Source organism: Miniopterus natalensis, chromosome 1, assembly GCF_054644295.1.
Source record: "Miniopterus natalensis isolate mMinNat1 chromosome 1, mMinNat1.hap1, whole genome shotgun sequence".
Lineage (NCBI taxonomy): Eukaryota > Metazoa > Chordata > Mammalia > Chiroptera > Miniopteridae > Miniopterus > Miniopterus natalensis.
In genome coordinates, this window is record NC_142081.1 from 123,110,748 (window position 1) to 123,132,134 (window position 21,387).

Consider the following 21,387-nt stretch of genomic DNA (forward strand, 5'->3'; position numbering starts at 1 on the left):
GTCTGGTTAAAGGTTTGTCAATCTTATTTATCTTTTCAAAGAACCAGCTCTTGGTTTCATTGATCTTTTGTATTGTTTTTTAGACTCTATTTAATTTATTTCTGCTCTGATATTTATTATTTCCTTTCTCCTACTCACTTTGGGCTTTGTTTGTCATTCTTTTTCTAGTTCCTTTAAGTGTAAAGTTACATGGCTTATTTGAGATTTTTCTCTTTTTCTGGAGATAGGCCTGTAATGCTATGAATCTCCCTCATAGGACTGCTTTTACTGTGTCCCTTAGATTTTGGGTTGTTGTGTTCTCATTTTCATTTGTTTCAAACTATCTTTTGATTTCTTACTTGATGTCTTTGTTAGCCAATTCATTGTTTAGTAACATTTTATTTAGCTTCCATGTCTGTGTTTTTTCAGTTCTATTCTTGTGATTGATTTCTAGTTTCATACCATCATGGTCAGAGAAGATGCTTGATATGATTTCAATCTTCTTAAATTTATTCAGACTTGTTTTGTGTCCTAACATGTGGTCTGTCCTAGAAAATGTTCCATGTGCCTTTGAAAAGAATGCATATTCTGCTGCTTTGGGGCAAAACACTCTGAAGATATCAATTTAGTCCATCTGATCTAGTGTGTCATTTAAGGCCACCATTTCCTTGTTGATTTTCTGTCTGGAAGATCTATCCATTGATGCCAATGAGGTGTTAAAATCCCCTACTATAACTGTATTACTGTCCATCTCTCCCTTTATGTCCATGAATATTTGGTGCTCTTATGTTGGATACATAAGTGTCTACAAGGGTTATATTCTCTTGCTGGATTGCTCCATTTACTTTTATGTAGTGGCCTTCTTTGGCTCTTACTATAGCCTTTTTTTAAAGTCTATTTTGTCATATAAGTATTGCAACTCCAGTTTTTTCCCCCCTCATTTTCATTTACATGAAATATCTTTTTTAACTCTTTTAGTCTGTATGTACCTTTCATTGTGAGGTGGGTCTCTGGTAGACAGCCTATATATGGATCTTGTTTTCTTATCCATTCAGTTACCCCTATGTCTTTTGATTGGATTTATTGATACATATTTATTACCATTTTATTCTTTTAACTATGTTCCTCTGGTGTTTTTTTTGTTTTGTTTTGTTTTCTTCTTCTTAAGTCAGGTCCTTTGACATTTCTTGTAATACTGGTAACAAACTCTTTTAGCTTTTCCTTGTCTGGGAAACTCATTATTTCACCTTCAAATTTAAATGATAGTCTTGCTGGATAAAGTAGGCTTGGTCATAGATCATTAGTTTTCATCACTTTACATGTTTCATGCCAATCCCTTCTGGCCTGAAATGTTTCTATTGAGAAATCAGCTGACAGCCTTATGGGAACTCCTTTGTAGGTAACTAATTGCTTTTCACTTGCTGCTTTTAAGATTCTCTCTTTGTCTTTAACCTTTGCCATTTTTATTTTGATGTGTCTTGGTGTGGGCCTCTTTGGGTTTATCTTGTTGTGCTTCCTGGATTTGTGTGTCTTTTTCCTTCATCAGGTTAAGGAAGTTTTTGTCCTTATTTCTTCAAATAGGTTCTTGATCCATTGCTACTTCTCTTCTCCTTCTGGTACTGCTATCCCAAAGGTCCCTTAAACTATCCTCATTCTTTTAAATTCTTTTTTCTTTTTGTTGCTCTGATTGGGTGTTTTTTCTACTTTGCCTTCCAAATCTCTGATTTGATTCCCTTTAATCCAACCTATATTTTTTCCTTCCAGTGTATTCTTGATGTCAGTTATAATATTCTTTATTTTAGGCTGGTATTTTTTAATGGTTTCTATTTTCTATTTTATGCTGTTGTAGTTCTTAATAAGTTTCTTGGGAATCCTTATAACTATTACTTTGAACGATATATCTGATAAATTGCTTGCCTCCGTTTCATTTAGCTCTTCTTATGGAGACTTCTCCTGTTCTTTCATTTGGGGCCTGTTTCTTTGTCTCCCTATTTTGGCTGCCTCTTTGTGTTTGTTTCTACGTATTAAATAGATCTGCTATGACTCTCAGTCTTCATGGAGTGGCCTTATGTAGTAGATGTCCTGTGGGACCCAGTCGTGTCATCTCCTTGATCACTTGAGCTACGTGGTCTAGGATGTCCTTTGTGTGGGTTATGTGGGCCCTCCTGTTGTAATTGAGTCTTGATTGCTATTGGCCCATTTGTGCATGGAATCAACCTTCAGGCTGGCTGACTGTGGGGCTCAACCCTGACCATTGCGTGTGAGCTGCTGTGCAGGAGCTGACCACACAAAGCAGAATTTTCCTCAGCAGGGTTTATTGCCCACTGTGATCTCCATTTAGATATGTTTGTGAAGCTTATTGGATCCTGTTGTGGTGTTTTCTGAAGCTCACCACTGGGTGTATTGGTTCTGGACCTCTTGGAAGGGACTTTGGTGCCAGCCTATGCCAGACACTATCTGTGCCTGGTCTTCAGCAACTTGCTTGGAGCTACAAGCGACCTACAGTTTGTGGCTGCCTCTACTTGGCTTGGATACACATGAGAAGGACCAAGCTATGCACCAAGCTTGGCCTTTACCAGAACCAGGCCCTGGGGCAGGTCAGCAAAAGACCCAAGGCACCCTGATGAGATCCTCCTCTCCTGCTTCCACCTGCCAGCTGTCTGTTAGGCTGAGTCACTGAAAGAGCTTTTGGCAGAGTTGGGATGATGGGGCTAGTGTATCTCTCATGAGGGAGAGGTGCTGCTGAGGCTTCAGGGAAGGTGATAGATGTGGTCATCCCCCCCCCCCCCCGAGCCACATAACTCAGTCTGTCCTAGATTTTTCTCCAACCTCAGCAGGGCAGAGCCACTAAGAATCAAGCTGGTGGGCCTCCAGAGCCCAGAGGTTGAGTTTTCTGGAAGCCAGGAGGGTGATTCTATCGGATCTCCCATAAGGGGGAATCATCAGTCAGATTTATGGGAAAGTGGGTGGAATGGCCCCCACCACAAAGCCAGTCAGAATCTGCCCAGACCTCTATACCCTGAGTCTGCCTAAACCTCTACACCCTGGCCAAGGCAGCTGGGTCCTCAACAGGGCCTAAGATCTCCAGGGTCTAATGACAGGGAGTCCAGAAGGTGGGACAATTGCTTCCCTCCAGGCTGATTTCACACTGAGGGGAGTGTTCCACCCAAGGAAGATGGCAACTGCCATATTGGAGAATGACTCAGCACAGGGATCCTGGCTGTTTTCCCAGATTCCTCCCCAGAGCTACAAACCCAGACTTCTCAGGTGACTTTAGTCTGCTCCACCTCCCTCTCCTTGAACCCAAGCTGAGTGGCTGGGAATGAAATTTTTGCATTGGCCTTTTAAGAGGGTGCCTGTGTCTCCAGCAAACTCCATCTCTCCCTGGCAAGCAGAAACCCCTTGGCTTTTCACAGCCAGATATTATGTGAGAGCTTCTTCCTGACTCTGGTGCTCTGGGCTGGGGAGCCCAGCTTGAGGTTTAGGGTCCGTGCTTCTCAGGGGAACCCGCTTCAGCTGAGGTATCCCTTCAGAACCTCAGCTGCTGACTGTGGGAGCAGAGCCAGCCATTTTTACGTCTCTGCCCTTTCTACCAGTCTAAGTGTGTCTTCTTCTGTAAATTCTTGGTTATAAGACTCCTCTTCAGCTAGTTTTCAGTTGATTATTCAGGATGATTGTTCTTTAATTTAGTTGTATTCCAGTTTGGTCCTGGGAGGAGATGAGTGTTGCTTCCACCTACTCTACTGAAATCTTGAAATACTCTATATTTCAACACTTTGAAACAGAAGAGAGATGATCTATTTTCTTCATCAGCAAAGTTTGTGAAGGCTATTTGTAACTGTACTTTTCCCACAGATAATTTGTAGCCTTGGAAAACAAGACTGACAAGTGTGGAAGCCCTCACAGAGCCCACAGTGAAAGGAGTGATAGATTGCAGCTGAATGAATGGACGGTTACCCACAGGGAGACAGCACTGGCAAGAGGAAGTTTATCAGGCAGTGGGTGCCAATGCAAAGGGCAAAGAATAAAAACATCTGTGATTTGGTCTGCAAGCAAATGAAGAGGAAACTAATTCATGCTTATATTTTTCTCATGGTTCATATTTTTTGTGTTTTGCAACTTTTGTAAATGCTGACATTACTCCAAGGGCTGCACTGAACATTCATTCTCCTTGTTTCCTTGCTCTCTGTTAACCTGTGTCCCAGATAAGTGTTTGGGGCAAAGGCACATGTTCATCTTTTCTACCTGGTGTGGCAAAATTATTTGTATGAGTTGGAATTTGAGTGAGAACAAATACAGGAAAACAGGTCACAGTGATGGATGATGGGAATCATTCTTGGCCAGCTGCGGTGGGGAAGGAGATAAGGAGATGGGAATGGAAAGATTAAACAAACTACCAAAAGAAGATTTGTTTTATTGGAGTGCAGGAAAGTGAAAGATTGTAGGAGGTGAAGAAATAATTGGGAAACTGGCAGATGGCCTTGAAACCACCAGGAAGGAAGCTAAGACTACAGGGCCCAGAGGACCATCTTGACTCATAAGAATATCTAATTTGAAAAGCACTTTAGAGTGTGCAAAGCACTCAGTTCATAGCAACATGATATGATCAAAATATTAGTCAAGAAAAAAAGATCTCTTTGTGTTTCTGGAGAGGAAACTAGCTAGAAACAGGAAGGTAGCTGACGAGATACAGTAGCCAGAGGTTTGTCTTGAGGAATAAAAGATAAATGAAGGCAATGAAGATGTTGGAGAAAGTCTCATATAATTTCTTCTAAAATTTGGGTAAAGATGGTGAGGCATCTTTTTATATCCTGCTCTTCTGACCCTGGGTGACAGGAAGGAGTGGCTCTCAGAAGCTTTATAAAGAGGGGCAGAGTGATAGGTTTCAGGAGAAAGATAAGGACTATTTTCTTTAGTGTATGCTCAGGCAACAAAGGAGATCAAGAAAATATATTGCCAACTACTACAAAGGAGCATCTTGGGTCAGGCCAGAATGTGTGAGAATGGGGTGACTATCAAGACCATGATAGTTGAGAAAATTAAGGGAGCACATTGCTTATTAGGGAGGAATCAATAGAGACTAGATCTCAGAGGGAGATTTACATTTGGTGTAGGAAATAACGAAGACAAGCATTCAAAGGAGATACAAAGATTAGAAAGATACAGAGGACCAAGGTCAGTGGATTCCTTCAGAAACACGATCTAGAACTGCCTGGCCCCTTTGCAGAAGGTCCAGCTTCTTTCTGAGCACCAGGGGCTCTTTCTGTAACTGACATTGGGGAATATCTCATGCTTCCCACGGTCTTGCACTCACATTCTTTAGGTCTCCAATCTAACCAGGCCTAGGCTGGTTTTGTAAAATAGAACTAGGTCCCAGAAGCTAATGCTGTGCCTTAGCTTCCAGAGAAGCCCCATTAATCAGGACCTGCTCATCTGGGTCTAATTCCACTGGAAACCCCAAGGCCAGTTAACTAATTCCTGCAGGCTGCACACCCCTGACATTCTTAGTTCCTTCTCAAAATGAAAGTTCCCCCAAGGTAAGTTACTTCTGTATGGCCAGCCTGCTTTGTACTTTCTTCCCCTGGCCCAGGCTCTGCCATTTCCTTCCTCCAAAACCTGTGCACTGTGCCTTATGGAAAACCCATTCCTTAGTAAACAAAAATCCCTTCTTTCGCCCTCCTTTTCAGTGGAAGTTCTCTTTACCTCTAGGTATTGACTGGCACCTTCCTCCAACTCAAGGCTTCCACTTTTCCTGCAGCCTCCTCACTACAGGTTCTGTGAGAACAGAAACCAGATGTGATTGTTTCACTTAGAATCTTCCTAGGATCTAGCAGGACCCTAGACTAGCAGGTAATCAAGAAGTACTTCTTGAATGAATAACGTTCTCAGATTCTGGAGCCAGGGTTGAGACCCCTCTGTTTCCTGTGTGCATTTTAAGGATAATTATTTTTCTTCCACTTATCAGTGTCTCCCTTTGAGGCTCATGCTGCCTGGTTATAAGACCCACTATCTCATTGCTGTCTGGAGCTGTCCTCACTTCTGCCTTTCGTGTCATCAAGGCTTTGCTTTCTGGCTCCTGCCTCTCTGCTACTCCAAGTCTGAAATAACTTCAGTGTCCACAAAGATGAACTGCCCAGCATGCTAGCTTTTTGGTTCATTGACCTCATCAATAGCAGTGAACCTCGCCTTCACTTCCCTGCAGCCATCCATCCTCCTGGCTTTATTCTAGAGCTCATCACCACATGGTTATACCACAGCTGACATTTTTTGTTTTCATTGGTATACGTTTCCAGAAGTGGATGTTCAGAATTCATGAAAATGTTTTTTACACCCTTTACCTCCAATTCCTCCCCTCCTAGATGCATCCTAATTCAGTCCACTTGAGCCTTTGTACAACCAAGGTCTCCAACTCATCTATCATCCATCTCCTTTTTATTAAATCCATTGCACTTTTCTGTCTTTATCTTAATCAATGACTTGGCAGCATTTGCTGATTTGACCTTGACTGCCTTCTTGAAGTGCTCATCCTTGGCTTACTCTTTAAGTTTCTTCCTATCTCTTCTTCTTCAACTCTTTTTATGCTCAGCCATCTATGCCCATTTCCAAAATGTTGGTGTTCCTTATTGTTTCATCTTCTCTTTTCTCTCTTAATGCTACACTTTCTACCTGTGCTATTTCTACCACCCCTTGAATAGTCATTTGCATTAGAGATGCCTTCCAAATTTAGATCCACCTCAGACCAGCTTGTGAGATACAGATAGATATCTCACTGTTGTGCACTGACTAATTGCATTTAAGAGGCTAATATTGACCTCAAATTCAGCCTGTTATAAATTGGACATAGCATTTCCCAACCATCTCCCCAAATTTGCTTTGTTCTCTGCATTTGTGTGTGTGTGTGTGTGTGTGTGTGTGTGTGTGTGTGTAGTTACCTTTATATATCTTGATTCTGTTTCATTCTCTCCAACACTACTGCTTCAGCCTTCTTCTGGCCATCTTCATTTATTGGCTGGGTTACTGCAATCTTTCTTCAACTGCTTGCCAGTTATCTACTCCATCAATTCAAAATCCCAACTGTCATCATTCTAAAATGAAAATCTGATCATGTCATCCTCCTGCTTAAAGCCCTTGAATTTCTCTGCATCGCCCTTAATAAAAGCCTAGATTTTTGGCATGGCATACCCAACCCTTCAAAACCTAACCCAAGCTGACCTCTTCTGCCACTCCTTTGTCTACCCAACCCTAACTTACAGCCTTGTTGAACCTTTGGTGGCCCTGAGAATGCAAGAACAGGCCATTCTTTCTTTCATTTCTGTTTCAGTTGCTTAAAAGCAACCTTTTTCTCGCCACTCTTTCAACCACCTGTTCATGGTTTGGCTCACATGACCTCCTCCACGGTGACCTTGGTGCCTTTCCTGTGTGCACCACACTTACAATTTCTTGTTTCTCTGCATTGTCACTGCATGTCATATTTGCCTATTTACTTCTTTTGTCTTTATCTCTAGACAGAATGCTCCAGACCACAGAATGCACCCTAACTGTGTTCACTCCCCACTGCCCAGGACAGTGGCTGGTTCACGGCATAGTTGTTGAGTTAATGAATGACTAACATAAGAGCTTGAATGAGAGGCTGTGACTGACTAATGGCATGAATGCAAGAAAGTTCCAGTAGCAGCATCTTGGCTGCATGAAGTTGTTGGTTCTGCTTTACATTGTCAGTAATGTGTTCCAATACTTTGTTAGCTTGGAAACATTTGAAGTCTAGTGGTTCATCAGTGAGCATGCACTCTGTCTTTCTTACTCATCACAGGCTGGCTGACCATTAGAACGCTCTTGACAATACTGAGTGAGGCATCCTGTGCACAAGGAAGGATGTAGATTTTAGTAATTTTAACTGATGAGAATTATAAGTGCTGAAGCACTTTGAAATGTGTGCTGGAAATGTGTCTTCAAGTTCTCATTTCCCCACATTATGAGTCATGAGGTCCTCTCAGGAGCTAAAATATCTTTTAGGTAATAGGATACCATTTCTCAACTTTTTCCTTAGTGCCCTCAGACTTACTTTCAGTATGAAAAAAATTCCATATCGTCCCATTTTACTGTGATTGATGAACTTAATTTGCTAGTGTGGCTAATGGTCTTGCAAATCAAAATCATTTCCTTGGTTTAGAAAATCTGACTTAAGAAAAATGTGAAGAGAAAGTGTTACTCTACTGGTCTCTTTTACTATATTGTGAGGCATCTCCAGAGGCTTCTTGTCAGATTATGTGTCTTGAAAATATTTGTGACTAACTATGGGCGATGGAACATGGAGGAGAGACTGTTGAGGTTCAGGTTTTGAAAAATGTTGAGATGAGGGCACATCAGCAGACATCTTTTATTATGTCTACTTTTTCACTAAATTCTCTGGAAAATTGGTTTTAGGCAAAAAGTGGGTCAGGTGTGTTATCATTTGTTTTGCTTTTGATGGCAGATTTCATATTTAACACCCCCTGAAAGTCACCCTTGGGTTAGAGGGAAGACAGAGACATTCTGGTTTGTGAGCTTTTGGTAGAGCCAGCTGGACACCCATTTCTATCATTATCCAATTATCCTGTGGTGCATGTTAGGCCCAAAATAATTTTCATAAAGGAACAGATTGAACTTCACTGTGAACATTTTTATCAATTCCTGGTGTCTCAGAATGACATTAATTAGCAGTTGGAAGTGTTATGTTATCTGTCAGAAGCGATTTAATGAATTGAAATAGTATTAACTTTGTCTCTCTTTATTTTGGTTCCTAAGATGCTCACATTTTATTTACTCTTTAGCTGTGGGCTTAGCAAGCCTTTATAGAGGGTGGAAGTCATTGAACAAGATCGTTGTTTGCTCCAAAGGTAGGTTGATTTGATTTTTATATTTTGAATTGCATGGGGAAAAATTGCACTTTAACCCAAATGTTTATTGAATGCTGAATAATTATTTCTGAAAATTTGACTATTTTTATCCACCCTGATATAGACTCCAAGTAAAATAACCATGTATGACACTCCCTTTTACTTTCATTAACTTACAATTAAGATGCATGTTGTAAATATAATTTTCACTATTCATACAATATCATACTTTCTGATTTCTCTCAGTTATTTTATGTTTATTTTTGAATGATTTTTTTCTCTCGTATCTCAAGAATTATTTATGTTAGTAAAGAATGCAAGTATAAAGAAGAGCCATTTTTACTAAATCCTAGCATTAGATTTTATTCTGTGTCTTTAGACTTTTGGCTTTTTAAAAAATTCTATTATGAGCCAACGAAATAAATAGTCATTTATTGAGTGCCTTCTATGGATCAGTTCTTTGCTAAGCTATATATGTTACATGTGTTATCATGCTAAACTGTACAAGAATCCAAAAAGTTTTATTATCCCCAGTTTACATATAAGGAAGCTGAGACACAAATAAGTACTTAAAACCCAGGTTCACATAAATAGCAATTGCTGGATTTGGGATTGTAGACCTTTGAGATTAGTGATTGATGCTCTGTACATCGATTCTCTAGTTTAAAGCCTCTTATTTTTTATGGGAGCTCCAATCTTTACATAGAAAGTACTTTGCGTGTAGTCGAAAAATATTCCAGATTTGATAAACAGTGGTGCCAATGAAATAGATGTCAACAATAATAGAGAAAAAACTGGCTAACATCAGTGGCATTGGTTATAACCAGAGGCATTGGTTATAACCCCACTTAGAAGCCTTATGGAAAGAAAATATAACACCCTCAGTACAAGGGTTAGGAGACCATTGAACCTCAAGAAGCATGACCACTAGACTCGTAATTGTTAATAGAAATAATTTGAGAGCTCTGGACTATAAATTGCTTTATCTATTATGCCTGCTTTTTCTGTGCATCTTATTTGGGAATATAATCAAAAGTCAAATAGCCACATACCTGCTTCTTGGTTGAAGTAACAATAATAGAGAAACTTTAGCTAGGAACTAGCTTTGGAGCTTTGGAGCCTGATGTGGCTGAGTTGACTGAACTCTGTAATATACTCTCAAAACATTTGGGAAGTAAGAATCTCACTGACTGAAGCAAGAGTTCCCCAGACGTCCAGTTTCTAGAAGAATGCTGGAGGACAGAATGAGAGTCTACTTCATAATAAGCAAATTAATCTTTTTTAATGATTGAAAACACCATATGTCCAAACTCCAAACTAATCTCAACAGTAGATCAATAAAAAATAATTAAGAGCTTTTGATGTATCAACCCATCTAATGAGTTTTAAAATATCCATTTTTTTTGGAACATAAAGGAAATCATAGATCTTAAAATCTGCAGGCTCTCATTTTCACTCTGCCTTTGCAGTGTTTCCTACTTACCTGCCAGGCCCAGATCAAAAGTGCCCTCTCTGTGAATTCTCCCTTAACTACTTGCACACCATTCCCTCTCCTGCCCCATGAGAGTTAACCCCTCCCCAAGGCCCCTGTTCACTGTTTAATAACCAGCATTCCTGCTGAGCTGTCAGCCTCTAGGGAGGGCTGGGTGGGTCCCTTGACTCAGAATCCTCAGGTTATAGCACAGAGCCTAAGCACATGGGTGGACTCGATGTTTGTTAAAAAAAAAATGAATGAATAACACAAGGTAGGCAAACTATGTGTGAACTGGAGGCAATCAAGCCAAAAAGGAGAGAAAAGGAGAAGGGGAAGTTGCGCAGAAGAATTTCAGAGAGAAGAATTCTGTCCTGTGTGACCCGGAGTCTCTTTAGGCTGAAACTTGCTTGGAATTCATAGTTTCACAAGTTCTGTCCAGGAGCCTCCCCAGATAGTCTAACGGACTCTTCCTCCTTTCCTGAAAGCATCTTTGACGAATTTTGTTGGATATTCTGATGCCGACAGCCTTTAATAGGACACAGTGGAGGCCCAGGGGGGGCAGAAGTCAAAGCTGCTGTCTTTTTATTGTCTCCCGCTCCTCTGTCTCTTTCATTCTTAAATGTCCCTGTTTCTCAAGGATAAAATGTCTCTTTCCTTCTGATTCTTTCCTCTGGCTTCTCTTTGGGGCCTTGAAACCTGACATTCTTGTTAATTTCTAAATACTCCTTTTTTTTTGCTTCCCCATGCTTCCTTAATCTCAGTATCCTCTGAAGGAAGGAGCTGTTAGGTTCATTGTAACATTTCTTACAATATTTTTTAATGAGTATTGCTCATGTTTTCCATTTGTGAACCTTAATCAGTGGTATTTAATTGCTGCATTAAAGAGAGGGATAGAAATCAAAGGAAAAGGGTTTTTAAAATACCATTGGCAAATTATTTAAAGCCACCACATTTTCAAAACAATAATTAAATACAAACTGAATTTTATCTTCATTATACAAGTATGCAGGCTAATCACAGACTGTGCAGCCATCAGGGCCGAGGCTTGTGACCCAGAGGTCCGCAGCCGTCCCACCCCCACGCAGAATCTCCTGGGCCCAGCTGCCTCTGCTGCAGCCCAGATTCTTTCCTGAGCTTCACAGCAAATGGGAGAAAAAAGTTTGGAAGAAAAGATAGCTTAGCTTCTTGGAGCTTCCTAGGACAAATTAAAATTCTGAAGAAACCTAGGAACCCAAATCTATAAATAGAGGGGGGAAAAAGTATATATGGTAGTTACTAACCATAGCTTTTTGGCCATGATCTAAGGAATTAAAACTCCTGGTTCAGCAGCGAAAGACAAATATCACATGATCTCGCTTATAAGTGGAATCTAAAGAACTTAATAAACTGATGAACAGAATAGACTCAATGACATGGAAGCATAGATGAGACTGATGAATGTCAGAGGGATGGAGGAGGGCGGGTGGGTGGAGGGGGAGAGAGTAACCAAAGAATTTATATGCATATATACACAACCCAAGGACATGGACAATGGTGGGGAGAGGGACTGGAGAGGGGGATGGGATGGGGTGGAACGGGTCATTGGGGAGAAAAAGGGACATCTGTAATATTTTAAACAATAATAAAATTTAAAATAAATAAATAAATAAATAAATCCCAGTTCAGTCACCAACTGCCCATATAATCTTGTCCAAATCTCTTAATCTCTGTCACCTTCAGTGATCGTAAAAGTCCCTAATCGTGCTAAAATTTAATATGTCCATGATCCTGTTAGGGCATACAGAACAAGCAATGTAGAGATGAATGTAGATTATCTTTTCTCCCCAGTGACCTCCAGTGCGTAGTGACATACTTATAACTACGTGAATGCAAAGCAAAAACAAATGAGGAATGAAAAGAGAGGAGAAACAGAAAATAACTAGCTTAGAGGGAGAAGTTATCGTGGGAGTAGAAATACCAGCAGGAAAAATAGAATAGTCAAAACCAGAAGATTGGCCATGCTGTAGATCACAGAGAGCCTAATGGACCGACTGTGAGCTAATGGTTACAAGAAAGATTCTAGCTTGCCTCAAGTCACAGCTATGCCTCATGTCATTCCCGATTATGAACCAGTACAATATTGCCCTGATATTTCACTTTACTTTCTAATTACTCACATATTTACGTTACTTTTGGTTGTGATGTGATTCTGAGGCCTGCTTTCAAGAAGTATAAGGTTAAAAAATAGAAGTTTGTAGATAAATAAACAGGAATTGATGTGAGTTAATATTTTGAAAAATAATGTTGGGGATGCTAAAGGCGAGTTTGATGGTTGAATATGTGGTGCTTCTAGTACTTGTTTCTTAAAGGACTGTTTTTGTTTTTCAGATGATTAATGTTTAATTTGTTTAACTCCCCCCCCCCATTTCTTTTATTGTGGTAAAATACACATAACACGAAATAAAAAAAATCTTACCCATTTTCATGTGTACAGTTAAGTGCCATTTATATTGCGTAGTCATCACCACCATCCATCTCCAGAATGCTTTTCATCTTGAGCAACTGAAACTCTATACCTGTTAAACAATAGCTCCCCATTCCCTCCTCCCCCAGTGCCTGGCAACAACCATTCTACTTTCTGTGTCTGTGATTTGGCTAATTAAATGCCTCCTATAAGTAGAAGTATACAGTATTTGTCTCTTTTTTGCCTGGTGTGGTTTACTTAGTATAATGTCTTCAAACTTCATACATGTTGTAGTTTTTGACAGGATTTCCTTCTTTTTAAAGGCTGAATAGTATTATGTTATATGTATATACCACATTTTGTGGATAACATTTTGTTTATCCATTTATCCGTTGATGGACACATGGATTTTCTCCACATTCTAGCTATTGTGACTAATGCACCTATGAACATGGGTGTAGAAGTATCTCTTCAAGACCCTGATTTCACTTTTTTTGGTATATTTCCAGAAGTAGAATTGTTGGATCACATGGTAATTATTTTAAACTTTTTTAGGAGCCACCATACTGTTTTCTAAATGGCTTTACCATTTTACATTCCCATTAACAATGCACAAGCATTTCAGTTTCTCCACATCCTTGTCAAAACTTGTTTTCTGGTTCTTGTTTTTTTTCAATAATAGTCACCCCGATAGGTGTGACTATTAGGATTGTAGTAATCATAGTTTTAATTTGCTTTTCCCTAATTATTAGTGATATTGAGCATCTTTTCATGTGCTTGTTGGCCACTTGCTTATGTTCTTTGGAGAATGGTCTATCAAATTCTTTAGCCATTTAGAATTGGGCTGTTTTTTGTTGTGTTTCAGAAAATTCTCTATATATTCCAGATAGTAGTCTCGCTGTATCAGATAGATGATTTGCAAATATTTTATCCCATTTTGTGAGTTGTCTTTCTTTGTTTGTTTTTGTATTTTTTAGGCTTCAATGTATGTTTTATTTTTATTATGTTTTTAACTTTTCTTTAATGTTGACACTATTACAGATGTCCCTATTTCCCCACCCTTTGCCCACCTCCACCCTCCCTCCCTTCTCCCCTCTGACAGCTGTCAGTCTACTCCATGTATCCATGCATCTTTTTCTATTTTGTTCATTAGATTTGTGAGTTGTGTTTTTATTGTTGGTAGTGTCATTTTTAAATTTTATTTTATTTATTTATTTCATTTTAATTGAATTTATTGGAGTGACGTTGGTAGTGTCTTTTAATGCACAACATTTTTAAATTTTCATGAAGTCCAATTTTTAAATTTTGTCCTCTACTGCTTGTGCCTTTGGTATCATATCTAAGACACCCAGTGTTGCAAAGATTTTGTCCTATTTTTTCTTGTCAGAGTATTTTTATAGTTTTGGGTGTTACATTTAGGTCATGGACCCATTTTAAGTATATTTGTGTATAATGTTAGGTAACGGTCCAACTTTCATTTGCTTGTGAATATCCAGTTTTCCCAGCAACATTTATTGAAAAAACTGACCTTTTGCAATGGAATGACCTTGGCACCCATTTCAAAAAGGATTTGACCATATGTGAGGGATTATTTCTAGACTCTATTCTACTCCATTAGTCTATATGTCTTTATTTCAGTACCACACTGTTCTAATCACTGTCCTTTTGTAGTAAGTTTTGAAATCAAGAAGTCTGAGAACTGTGGTTTTGCTCTTCTTTCAGGATTTCTTTGGCTTCTCAGGGTCCCTTAAAATTCTATATGAAGTTCAGGATAGATTTCTCTGTTTCTGTAAAAAATATCTTTGGAATTTTGGTAAGGATGACACTGAATCTGTAGATTGCTTTGGGTAATATTGACATCTTAACAATATGAAGTCTTCTAATTCATGAACATGGAATTTCTTTCCCTTACTTATGTCTTTTCAGTTTCCTTTCAGATGTTTTCATTGCACAAGTCTTTCAACTCCTTTGTTATGTTAATGTCTAAGTATTTTATGCTTTTTGATGCTATTGTAAATGGAAATTGTTATCTTAATTTTCCTTTTGGAGTGTTTGTTGTTAGTGTATAGAAATGCAACTGATTGTTGTGTGTTGACTTTGTACCCTGTTACTTTGCTGAATTTGTTTATACATTCTTACAGTTGTCATATATGGGATCTTTAAGGTTTTCCACATGTCAGATCATATCTATGAACAGAAATACATTTACTTCTTCCCTCTAATTTGGATGCCCTTTATTTCTTCTTCTTGCTTAATTTCTCTCACTAGGACTTCCAGTAAAATATTTGTTTTTAAGTTTTCTTTTTTTTTCAGTTTTATTGAAAATAATTGATTTACATCACTATATAAGATTAAGGTGTACCACATGATCGTCTGATTTACATATATCATGAAATGATTATCACAGTAGGGTTAGTTAGAATCCATCAGCTCATATAGATGCAAAAAAATAAAAGACAAAAATTCTCTGATATGTGAACTCTTAGGAACTACTCTCTTAACAGCTTTCCTATGTATCATAAGCATGGTTGTAATGTTATATATTACATTCACTATGGTCATTATGTTGTATATCATATCCCTAGTGCACATTTATATGATAAATAGAAGTTTGTACTTTTTGACTAACTAAAGCATAAGCAACAAAAGAAAAAATAAGTGAGACTGCATCAAACCAAAAAGCTTCTGCATAGCAAAAGAAATGAGAAAAATATTTGCAAGCCATATATCTGATAAAGAGTTAATATCCAAAATATATAAAGAACTCATACAACTCAACAGTAATAAAAAAGTATTATGTTGAATAGAAGTAGCAACAGTAGGCATCCTTGCCTTTTTCCTGATCTTAAAGAAAAGCTTTCTGTCTTTCACCATTAGTTTGATGTTTGATGTGGGTTTTTCACATATGGCTTTTTTTATGTTGAGCTATATTAATGTTTAATTTTGAATGTTACAATTTCTTTGAAGGCCTGGTTCCAGAATAGGTAGCTTTATTGTGTAGAGGCAATACCAGAAAAAACAGAAACATTCATAATGATTAGATAATGGTGTAGGGAGAAGATAATTATGTCTAACAGACCTTGGGCTGATTGACATCTCTTCTATTTTCTGGCTATCAGATTTGAACCAAGTGCTTAACTTCTGTGAGCCTTCCTTTTCCTATCTGTGGAATTGCCCTCAAAAAGTTGTATGCATGCTTTAAAAGTTTCAAGTTGCTTCTCTATCCACGCCTGCTTTGTGTTGAACTTTCTTGTTAGTTGCAGTGTTATTTACAATAAACGTTGTAAGGCAATTGGATAGAAAACTCTTTCTCTTGTTTTCTCCTCTTTATCACCTGTTTCTCGCCCTGGTAACACACATTAAATATCAGAATAAAAAGTATTCACTTGCTATTCTACCTAATCTATTTGCTATTTTCAAATTTCCAAGTCTTATCAGGGTTACTCAATAATTTTAATTTTTTCGAATGATCACAGAAAGGAAGAATTTGAAGGTGGCCTGCACAAGAAAATGTGGCTCATAAGGAGGTAGACCGTAATAAATTTCTTTAGTTAACAGTGATTTCAGTATTCTTCTACTCTGTAGGAGATTTGAGTCAGATGACAAGTGGAAAGTCATGTATTCTAAAAGAAAACTGGGTCCCTCCCCAGGAGATTGTTATGGCTTCTAAATCAAGTGTGGCTTCATGTTCCGTAGCTGTCACTTGTGCGGTTGAGTGAATATAGTGAACATTGATTTCTGCTTTTGTAATAGTTAAAGAACAGCCTTTATTTATGGCAGTGATCTTAACATTCAAATAAACAGTCAATCGTTTGATCAAGTTGATCATCAAATGATTTCCTCTAAGCACCATTTTACAGCAAGGAACGATAATTTATTTTTCAACCCCAATGTTAACTGGAAGTTTATTTAACAAATATTTAAATTCACAGAAGACATTTGACTCCAGAACTGTGGTTATCACTACGTGTTCATGTTGCCTCTCTGGCAACGTCATTTTTATTCTCACCTCTGTTCAGTCATCTGCTCAGCAAACATTCACCCAGGGCCTATCCTGTGCTAAGAACAAGAGATACAAGAATGGGCATGCAGAGGACATTATGGATTAGCTGGGAGACGCAGGAATATTCAGGGTACTATGGGAGCACAGAAGCAGTGAATAAGTAAGTGGAGTAAGAAGGTAGTCAGAAATGGTTTCCAAGAAGAGATGGACAAAGAGGGCAATGAGTGCAGTGACAGAGAGATGTGAACACGTGTCACATGTTTAGTGCATCTTGGATATTACAGCTGAGGGTGGAAGGAGATGAGACTGGAGAGGCCTGTGTCATGCAAAGAAGCTGGGCTTTGCCCTGGAAGCTTTGGGGCGATAGAAAGATTTTAAGCAGGAGAGTGAAAGGATCAAGTTTACACATCAAGGTGATTAGTGCTAGAGCCTCAACTAAGGAAACAAAGATGCGAAGGACATATTTAAATTCTACTAGGAAATAATTGGAAGGGCAAGGTAGCTGACTGTGGATATGGGAGAAAGAAGAGGCTGGGACCACTTGGATTGGGCAGTGCCATTCACTTTGAAAAGAAAAGGCTGGTGATGTACCTGGGTGGGGTGGGATTTTAATGCCCTTTTCCCTTGCATAGTTTTCTAACACAGAAGTGTATACATAAGGAAAAAAAAAATTGGAATAAGACATAAAGCACTGCTTTAATAACAAACAGGTAAATATCCTGTCCCCCAAAGCAAACCCACAGATGAGGTTTAGGTCTGGGAACCCAAGAGAGGCTTTTTCCTTCCCTCTTCAACCTGAGATAGCTGAATCTGGGAAGCCAATGCTGCATTTTGTAACTCAGGAGACCAGAAGCAGTGGGATGGCTGGTTGTCCCCAGGGCCAGGCCCTGCCCAGGAGTACTTACCTTATAATAGCAAGACCTGGGCAGAAAGTTACCTCTGAATTAGAAAGTGGCAACAAAGTGGGTGGAACCCCATTTTGTCTCTGAGAAACAATGACCCTATTCATTTTTTCTTTCTTTTTAACACATATTTTCATTTTATTTATTTGTTTGTTTGTTTGATTATTCTGTCTGTTTGTATGTATGTATTATGCATTGGTATCAGGTGTACAGCTTAGTGGTTAAACAATCATATACTTTACATAGTGTCCCCTCAGTATTTCCAGTACCCACCCATTCTTAAAATCGGCTCAATGAGTGTTCAAGAGCTGACCAACAAAATTTGTAACTTTTCCTTTGAGGAAGAAATAGGGCATGAAACAGTGAGGAAGGGACATTATCTCATTTATGGTGAGAGGTAGAAGCACAGGGATGGTGACAGAAGCACGTTCCTTTCCACACAGCCATCCCCAGTGCTGGATACAGTGGTCACGGAGGCTTTTGGAGCAACCAAGAGGCAACATAGCAGGGACCCTTGCTCCAGAGACAGTGCTGGTTGGGACATTAGCAGAATGTTGGTTGTAGTTTAAAGCGTTGGAATGGGGGCAGCGTCACCTGGAGAGAAAGTTCCATGAATGAGAAGGAAAGTTATTGAGGATGGAATATGGGAAGACCGGTATTTAATGGACAAATCAGAGAAGTGGTGTCTAGAGAGGTAGGTAAAAACAGGAAAAAGCATCCTCATTGAATCCAGGAGAGGAGAAAGTGTGAAGAAGGAGAGGACAGTCGGTAGGGCGCAGTGCTGTGGATGGATCAAGCCATGCAGGTTTCAAAATTGCCCGTTGAAGTTTTTACGTAGGGGCCACAAGTAACTGGCTGGTATACAGTAGCCCTCCCTTATCTTCAGTTTCAGCTACATGGGCAACCGTGATTGAAATTACTAAGTGGAAAATTCCAGAAACAAACAGTTCATGAGTTTCAAATAGCCCTCCATTCTGGGTAATGTGATGAAATCTCACCATGTCCCATGGGGATGTGAATCATTCCTTTGTCCAGTGTCTCCACGTTGTAGAGGCTCACTCTTAGTCACGCAGTGGCCCTCTAGGTTATCAGATCCACTGTCAAGGCAGCGCAGTGCTTGTGTTCAAGTCACCCTTAATTTCCTTAGTCATGGCCCCAAAGTGCAGGAGTAGTGATGCTGGCAATTCGGATATGCCAAAGAGAAGCCATAAAGTGTTTCCTTTAAGTGAAAAGGTGAAAGTTCTTGATGTAATAAGGAAAGAAAAAAAGTTTGCAGGCAAACTTTAAAAAAAAATTTTTTTTTTTTTATTGATTTCAGAGAGAGGAAGGGAGATGGAGAGAAAAATAGAAACATCAGTGATGAGATAGTCGTTTATCAGCTGCCTCCTGCATCCCCCCCCCACCCCCCGGGGATTGAGCCCTGAACGGGAATCGAACCGAGATCTCCTGGATCCTAGGTTGACACTTAACCACTCAGCCACACTGGCTGGGCTGCAGGCAGACTTTTAATATTAGCATGTGTAAGCAATGGAAAAGTAAATGCTAACTCCCCTGAAACATATTATTCCAATCCAAGCTAATAATTTATGCATCAAAGGTAGTGGTACTTCTTGATGATAATTTACTATGTTTATATTATGTATGGTAACCCTGGCCACTGTACAACAGATGAACTTGAAATCTCAAGGACTGAACACAATAGAAGTTTATTTCTCAGTCACATAATGTGTGTTCCTGATTAGTGGATGGCACCCTTGCAAGCAACAGTTAAGAGAACCAGCTTTCTTTTATCTGTGGCTTTGCTATTTTTCATACAAGGCTTCCACATCACCTTGCAAGGGGAAGGAGCATGAGGGATTGCTTGTGTTTAAGGGCCAGGCTTAGAAGTGGCAGCCATCACTCTGACTTACATTTCCTCTGCCAGAATTGGGTCACATGGAGGAAACTGAGACTGGAGCCCAGCTGTGTGTCCTAGGGAAAGATGACACAGCTGTGGTCCATGGCTAGCCTGGCTCTGTCCTAATTGTTCCCTCTCTTCCTTTACACCCTCTCCGTGTGTTGGCAATTTGTCTTTTTTACTTCTACATTGTAAAGCTTGGCAGTATAGTCAAAATGTTGAAAATTTAAGAAAGCATCTAAAAATACACAGTCCTGTCAAATTTCATGAATTTTAAACTGTGAATTTTAAAAGTGTGATTTAAATGTTAGTAAATATTAGTAGAATCTCATTTTATGTGTAAAATTTGAAGAAAAGAAAAAAAGGATTTAGAATTTAAAAACAATCTCAATTGTATAATTTCAAAGCTGGCAAAGTAGGTTGTACAGTATTTGTGACATTGACATTTGGAGGTTGATGATGGAGATATCCACTGTCCTTGGTTGGTATCATGTGAATCATAAAATTCTTTATATACATCATAATATTTCATTATTATTTTAATGAGTGCATACCATCATGATATTTATATTATGTATAATGTCCATAATTCTCTTCTTTTTTGTTGTTGAGATATAATTGACCTACAACATTGTATTAGTTTCTGGTGTACAATATAATGATATATGTATATAATGTGAAATGATCACCACAATACATTTAGTTAACATACATCACCTCATACAGTTACAAAATGTCTTGTGATGAGTTTTAAGATCTACTCTCTTAGGAAGAAAAGAGGGAAGGAAGGTAGGCAGGAAAAAGAAAAGGGGAAGAAGGGAAGGGAAGGGAAGGGAAGGGAAGGGAAGGGAAGGGAAGGGAAGGGAAGGGAAGGGAAGGGAAGGGAAGGGAAGGGAAGGGAAGGGAAGGGAAGGGAAGGGAAGGGAAGGGAAGGGAAGGGAAGGGAAGGGAAGGGAAGGGAAGGGAAGGGAAGGGAAGGGAGATTTCAGGAAAAGAAAATTAGCTAACATTTTTGAGCACTGGGCAATGTTCTAAGCACTTGGATGGTATAGACCCTCTTTATACACTAACCTTCTGAGGTAAGTAGAAAGGTTCTGTTATCACTTCCACTTTCTAAATGCAGAAACATAATACTCTGGGTGGAAGGCCACACACCACTATATTATGCTATGTCATGCCATGCTGTTAATTTAGAACACTCTACAAACTATTAGGGATATTGTAGATAAAATTATAAGGATAATTAAAGCAATCTTTTCAGCCTGCCCATTCTAGAATTAACCCTATGGGATAATTAAGAATTAGATGTTATGACACTATTATTATTCAGGATCTAGATCCTTCATTTACTGTTTCTTGTTTCCCTTGCCTCCATGTCCTTGTGTAAAGAGCTGTCTCACCCTCATCAGTGGAATAGAGTTATATTTTATTTTTTTCCTTCTGGAACTCCTGATGAATTTAGAAATCCAGTCATGAGAATGGAAATTGAGGAGGAGAAAAACAGAGATGGGCTGGAGACAGGAATAGACTGGTTAATTGATTAATTTGCTCATTAATTTATACCCTGTTATCAAGTGTACTAAGTACTGGGCATTGCTTAGATTTGGGAGATTCAAACAAGAGGAGGGAATAGCCAGGGTCTCAGAGTCCACTAGGGAAGAGGAGTGTTAGAAACATGAAAAAGGAGCTATAGAGATGTGTCTAACTTCCCTGAGAAAAGACTTCACTTATAGCTTGTTCAGACAAGAAGAGGTGAAAAGACATCATATATTCCAGAAACCAAGAGGCATTCTGTGCTGCTGGGTGTGAGGTG

The 21,387-nt window shown here is 39.1% G+C and overlaps 1 long non-coding RNA gene across 1 annotated transcript in view; it reads left to right on the forward strand.

Moving 5' to 3' along the window:
- LOC107546353 (uncharacterized) overlaps nucleotides 1–21,387 on the forward strand; it is a 105,441-nt gene that overhangs the window by 41,870 nt on the left and 42,184 nt on the right. Inside the window, exon 2 of the long non-coding RNA XR_001604118.2 lies at nucleotides 8,790–8,855. This is a non-coding gene — a long non-coding RNA (uncharacterized LOC107546353). The remainder of the gene's footprint in view (nucleotides 1–8,789; nucleotides 8,856–21,387) is intronic.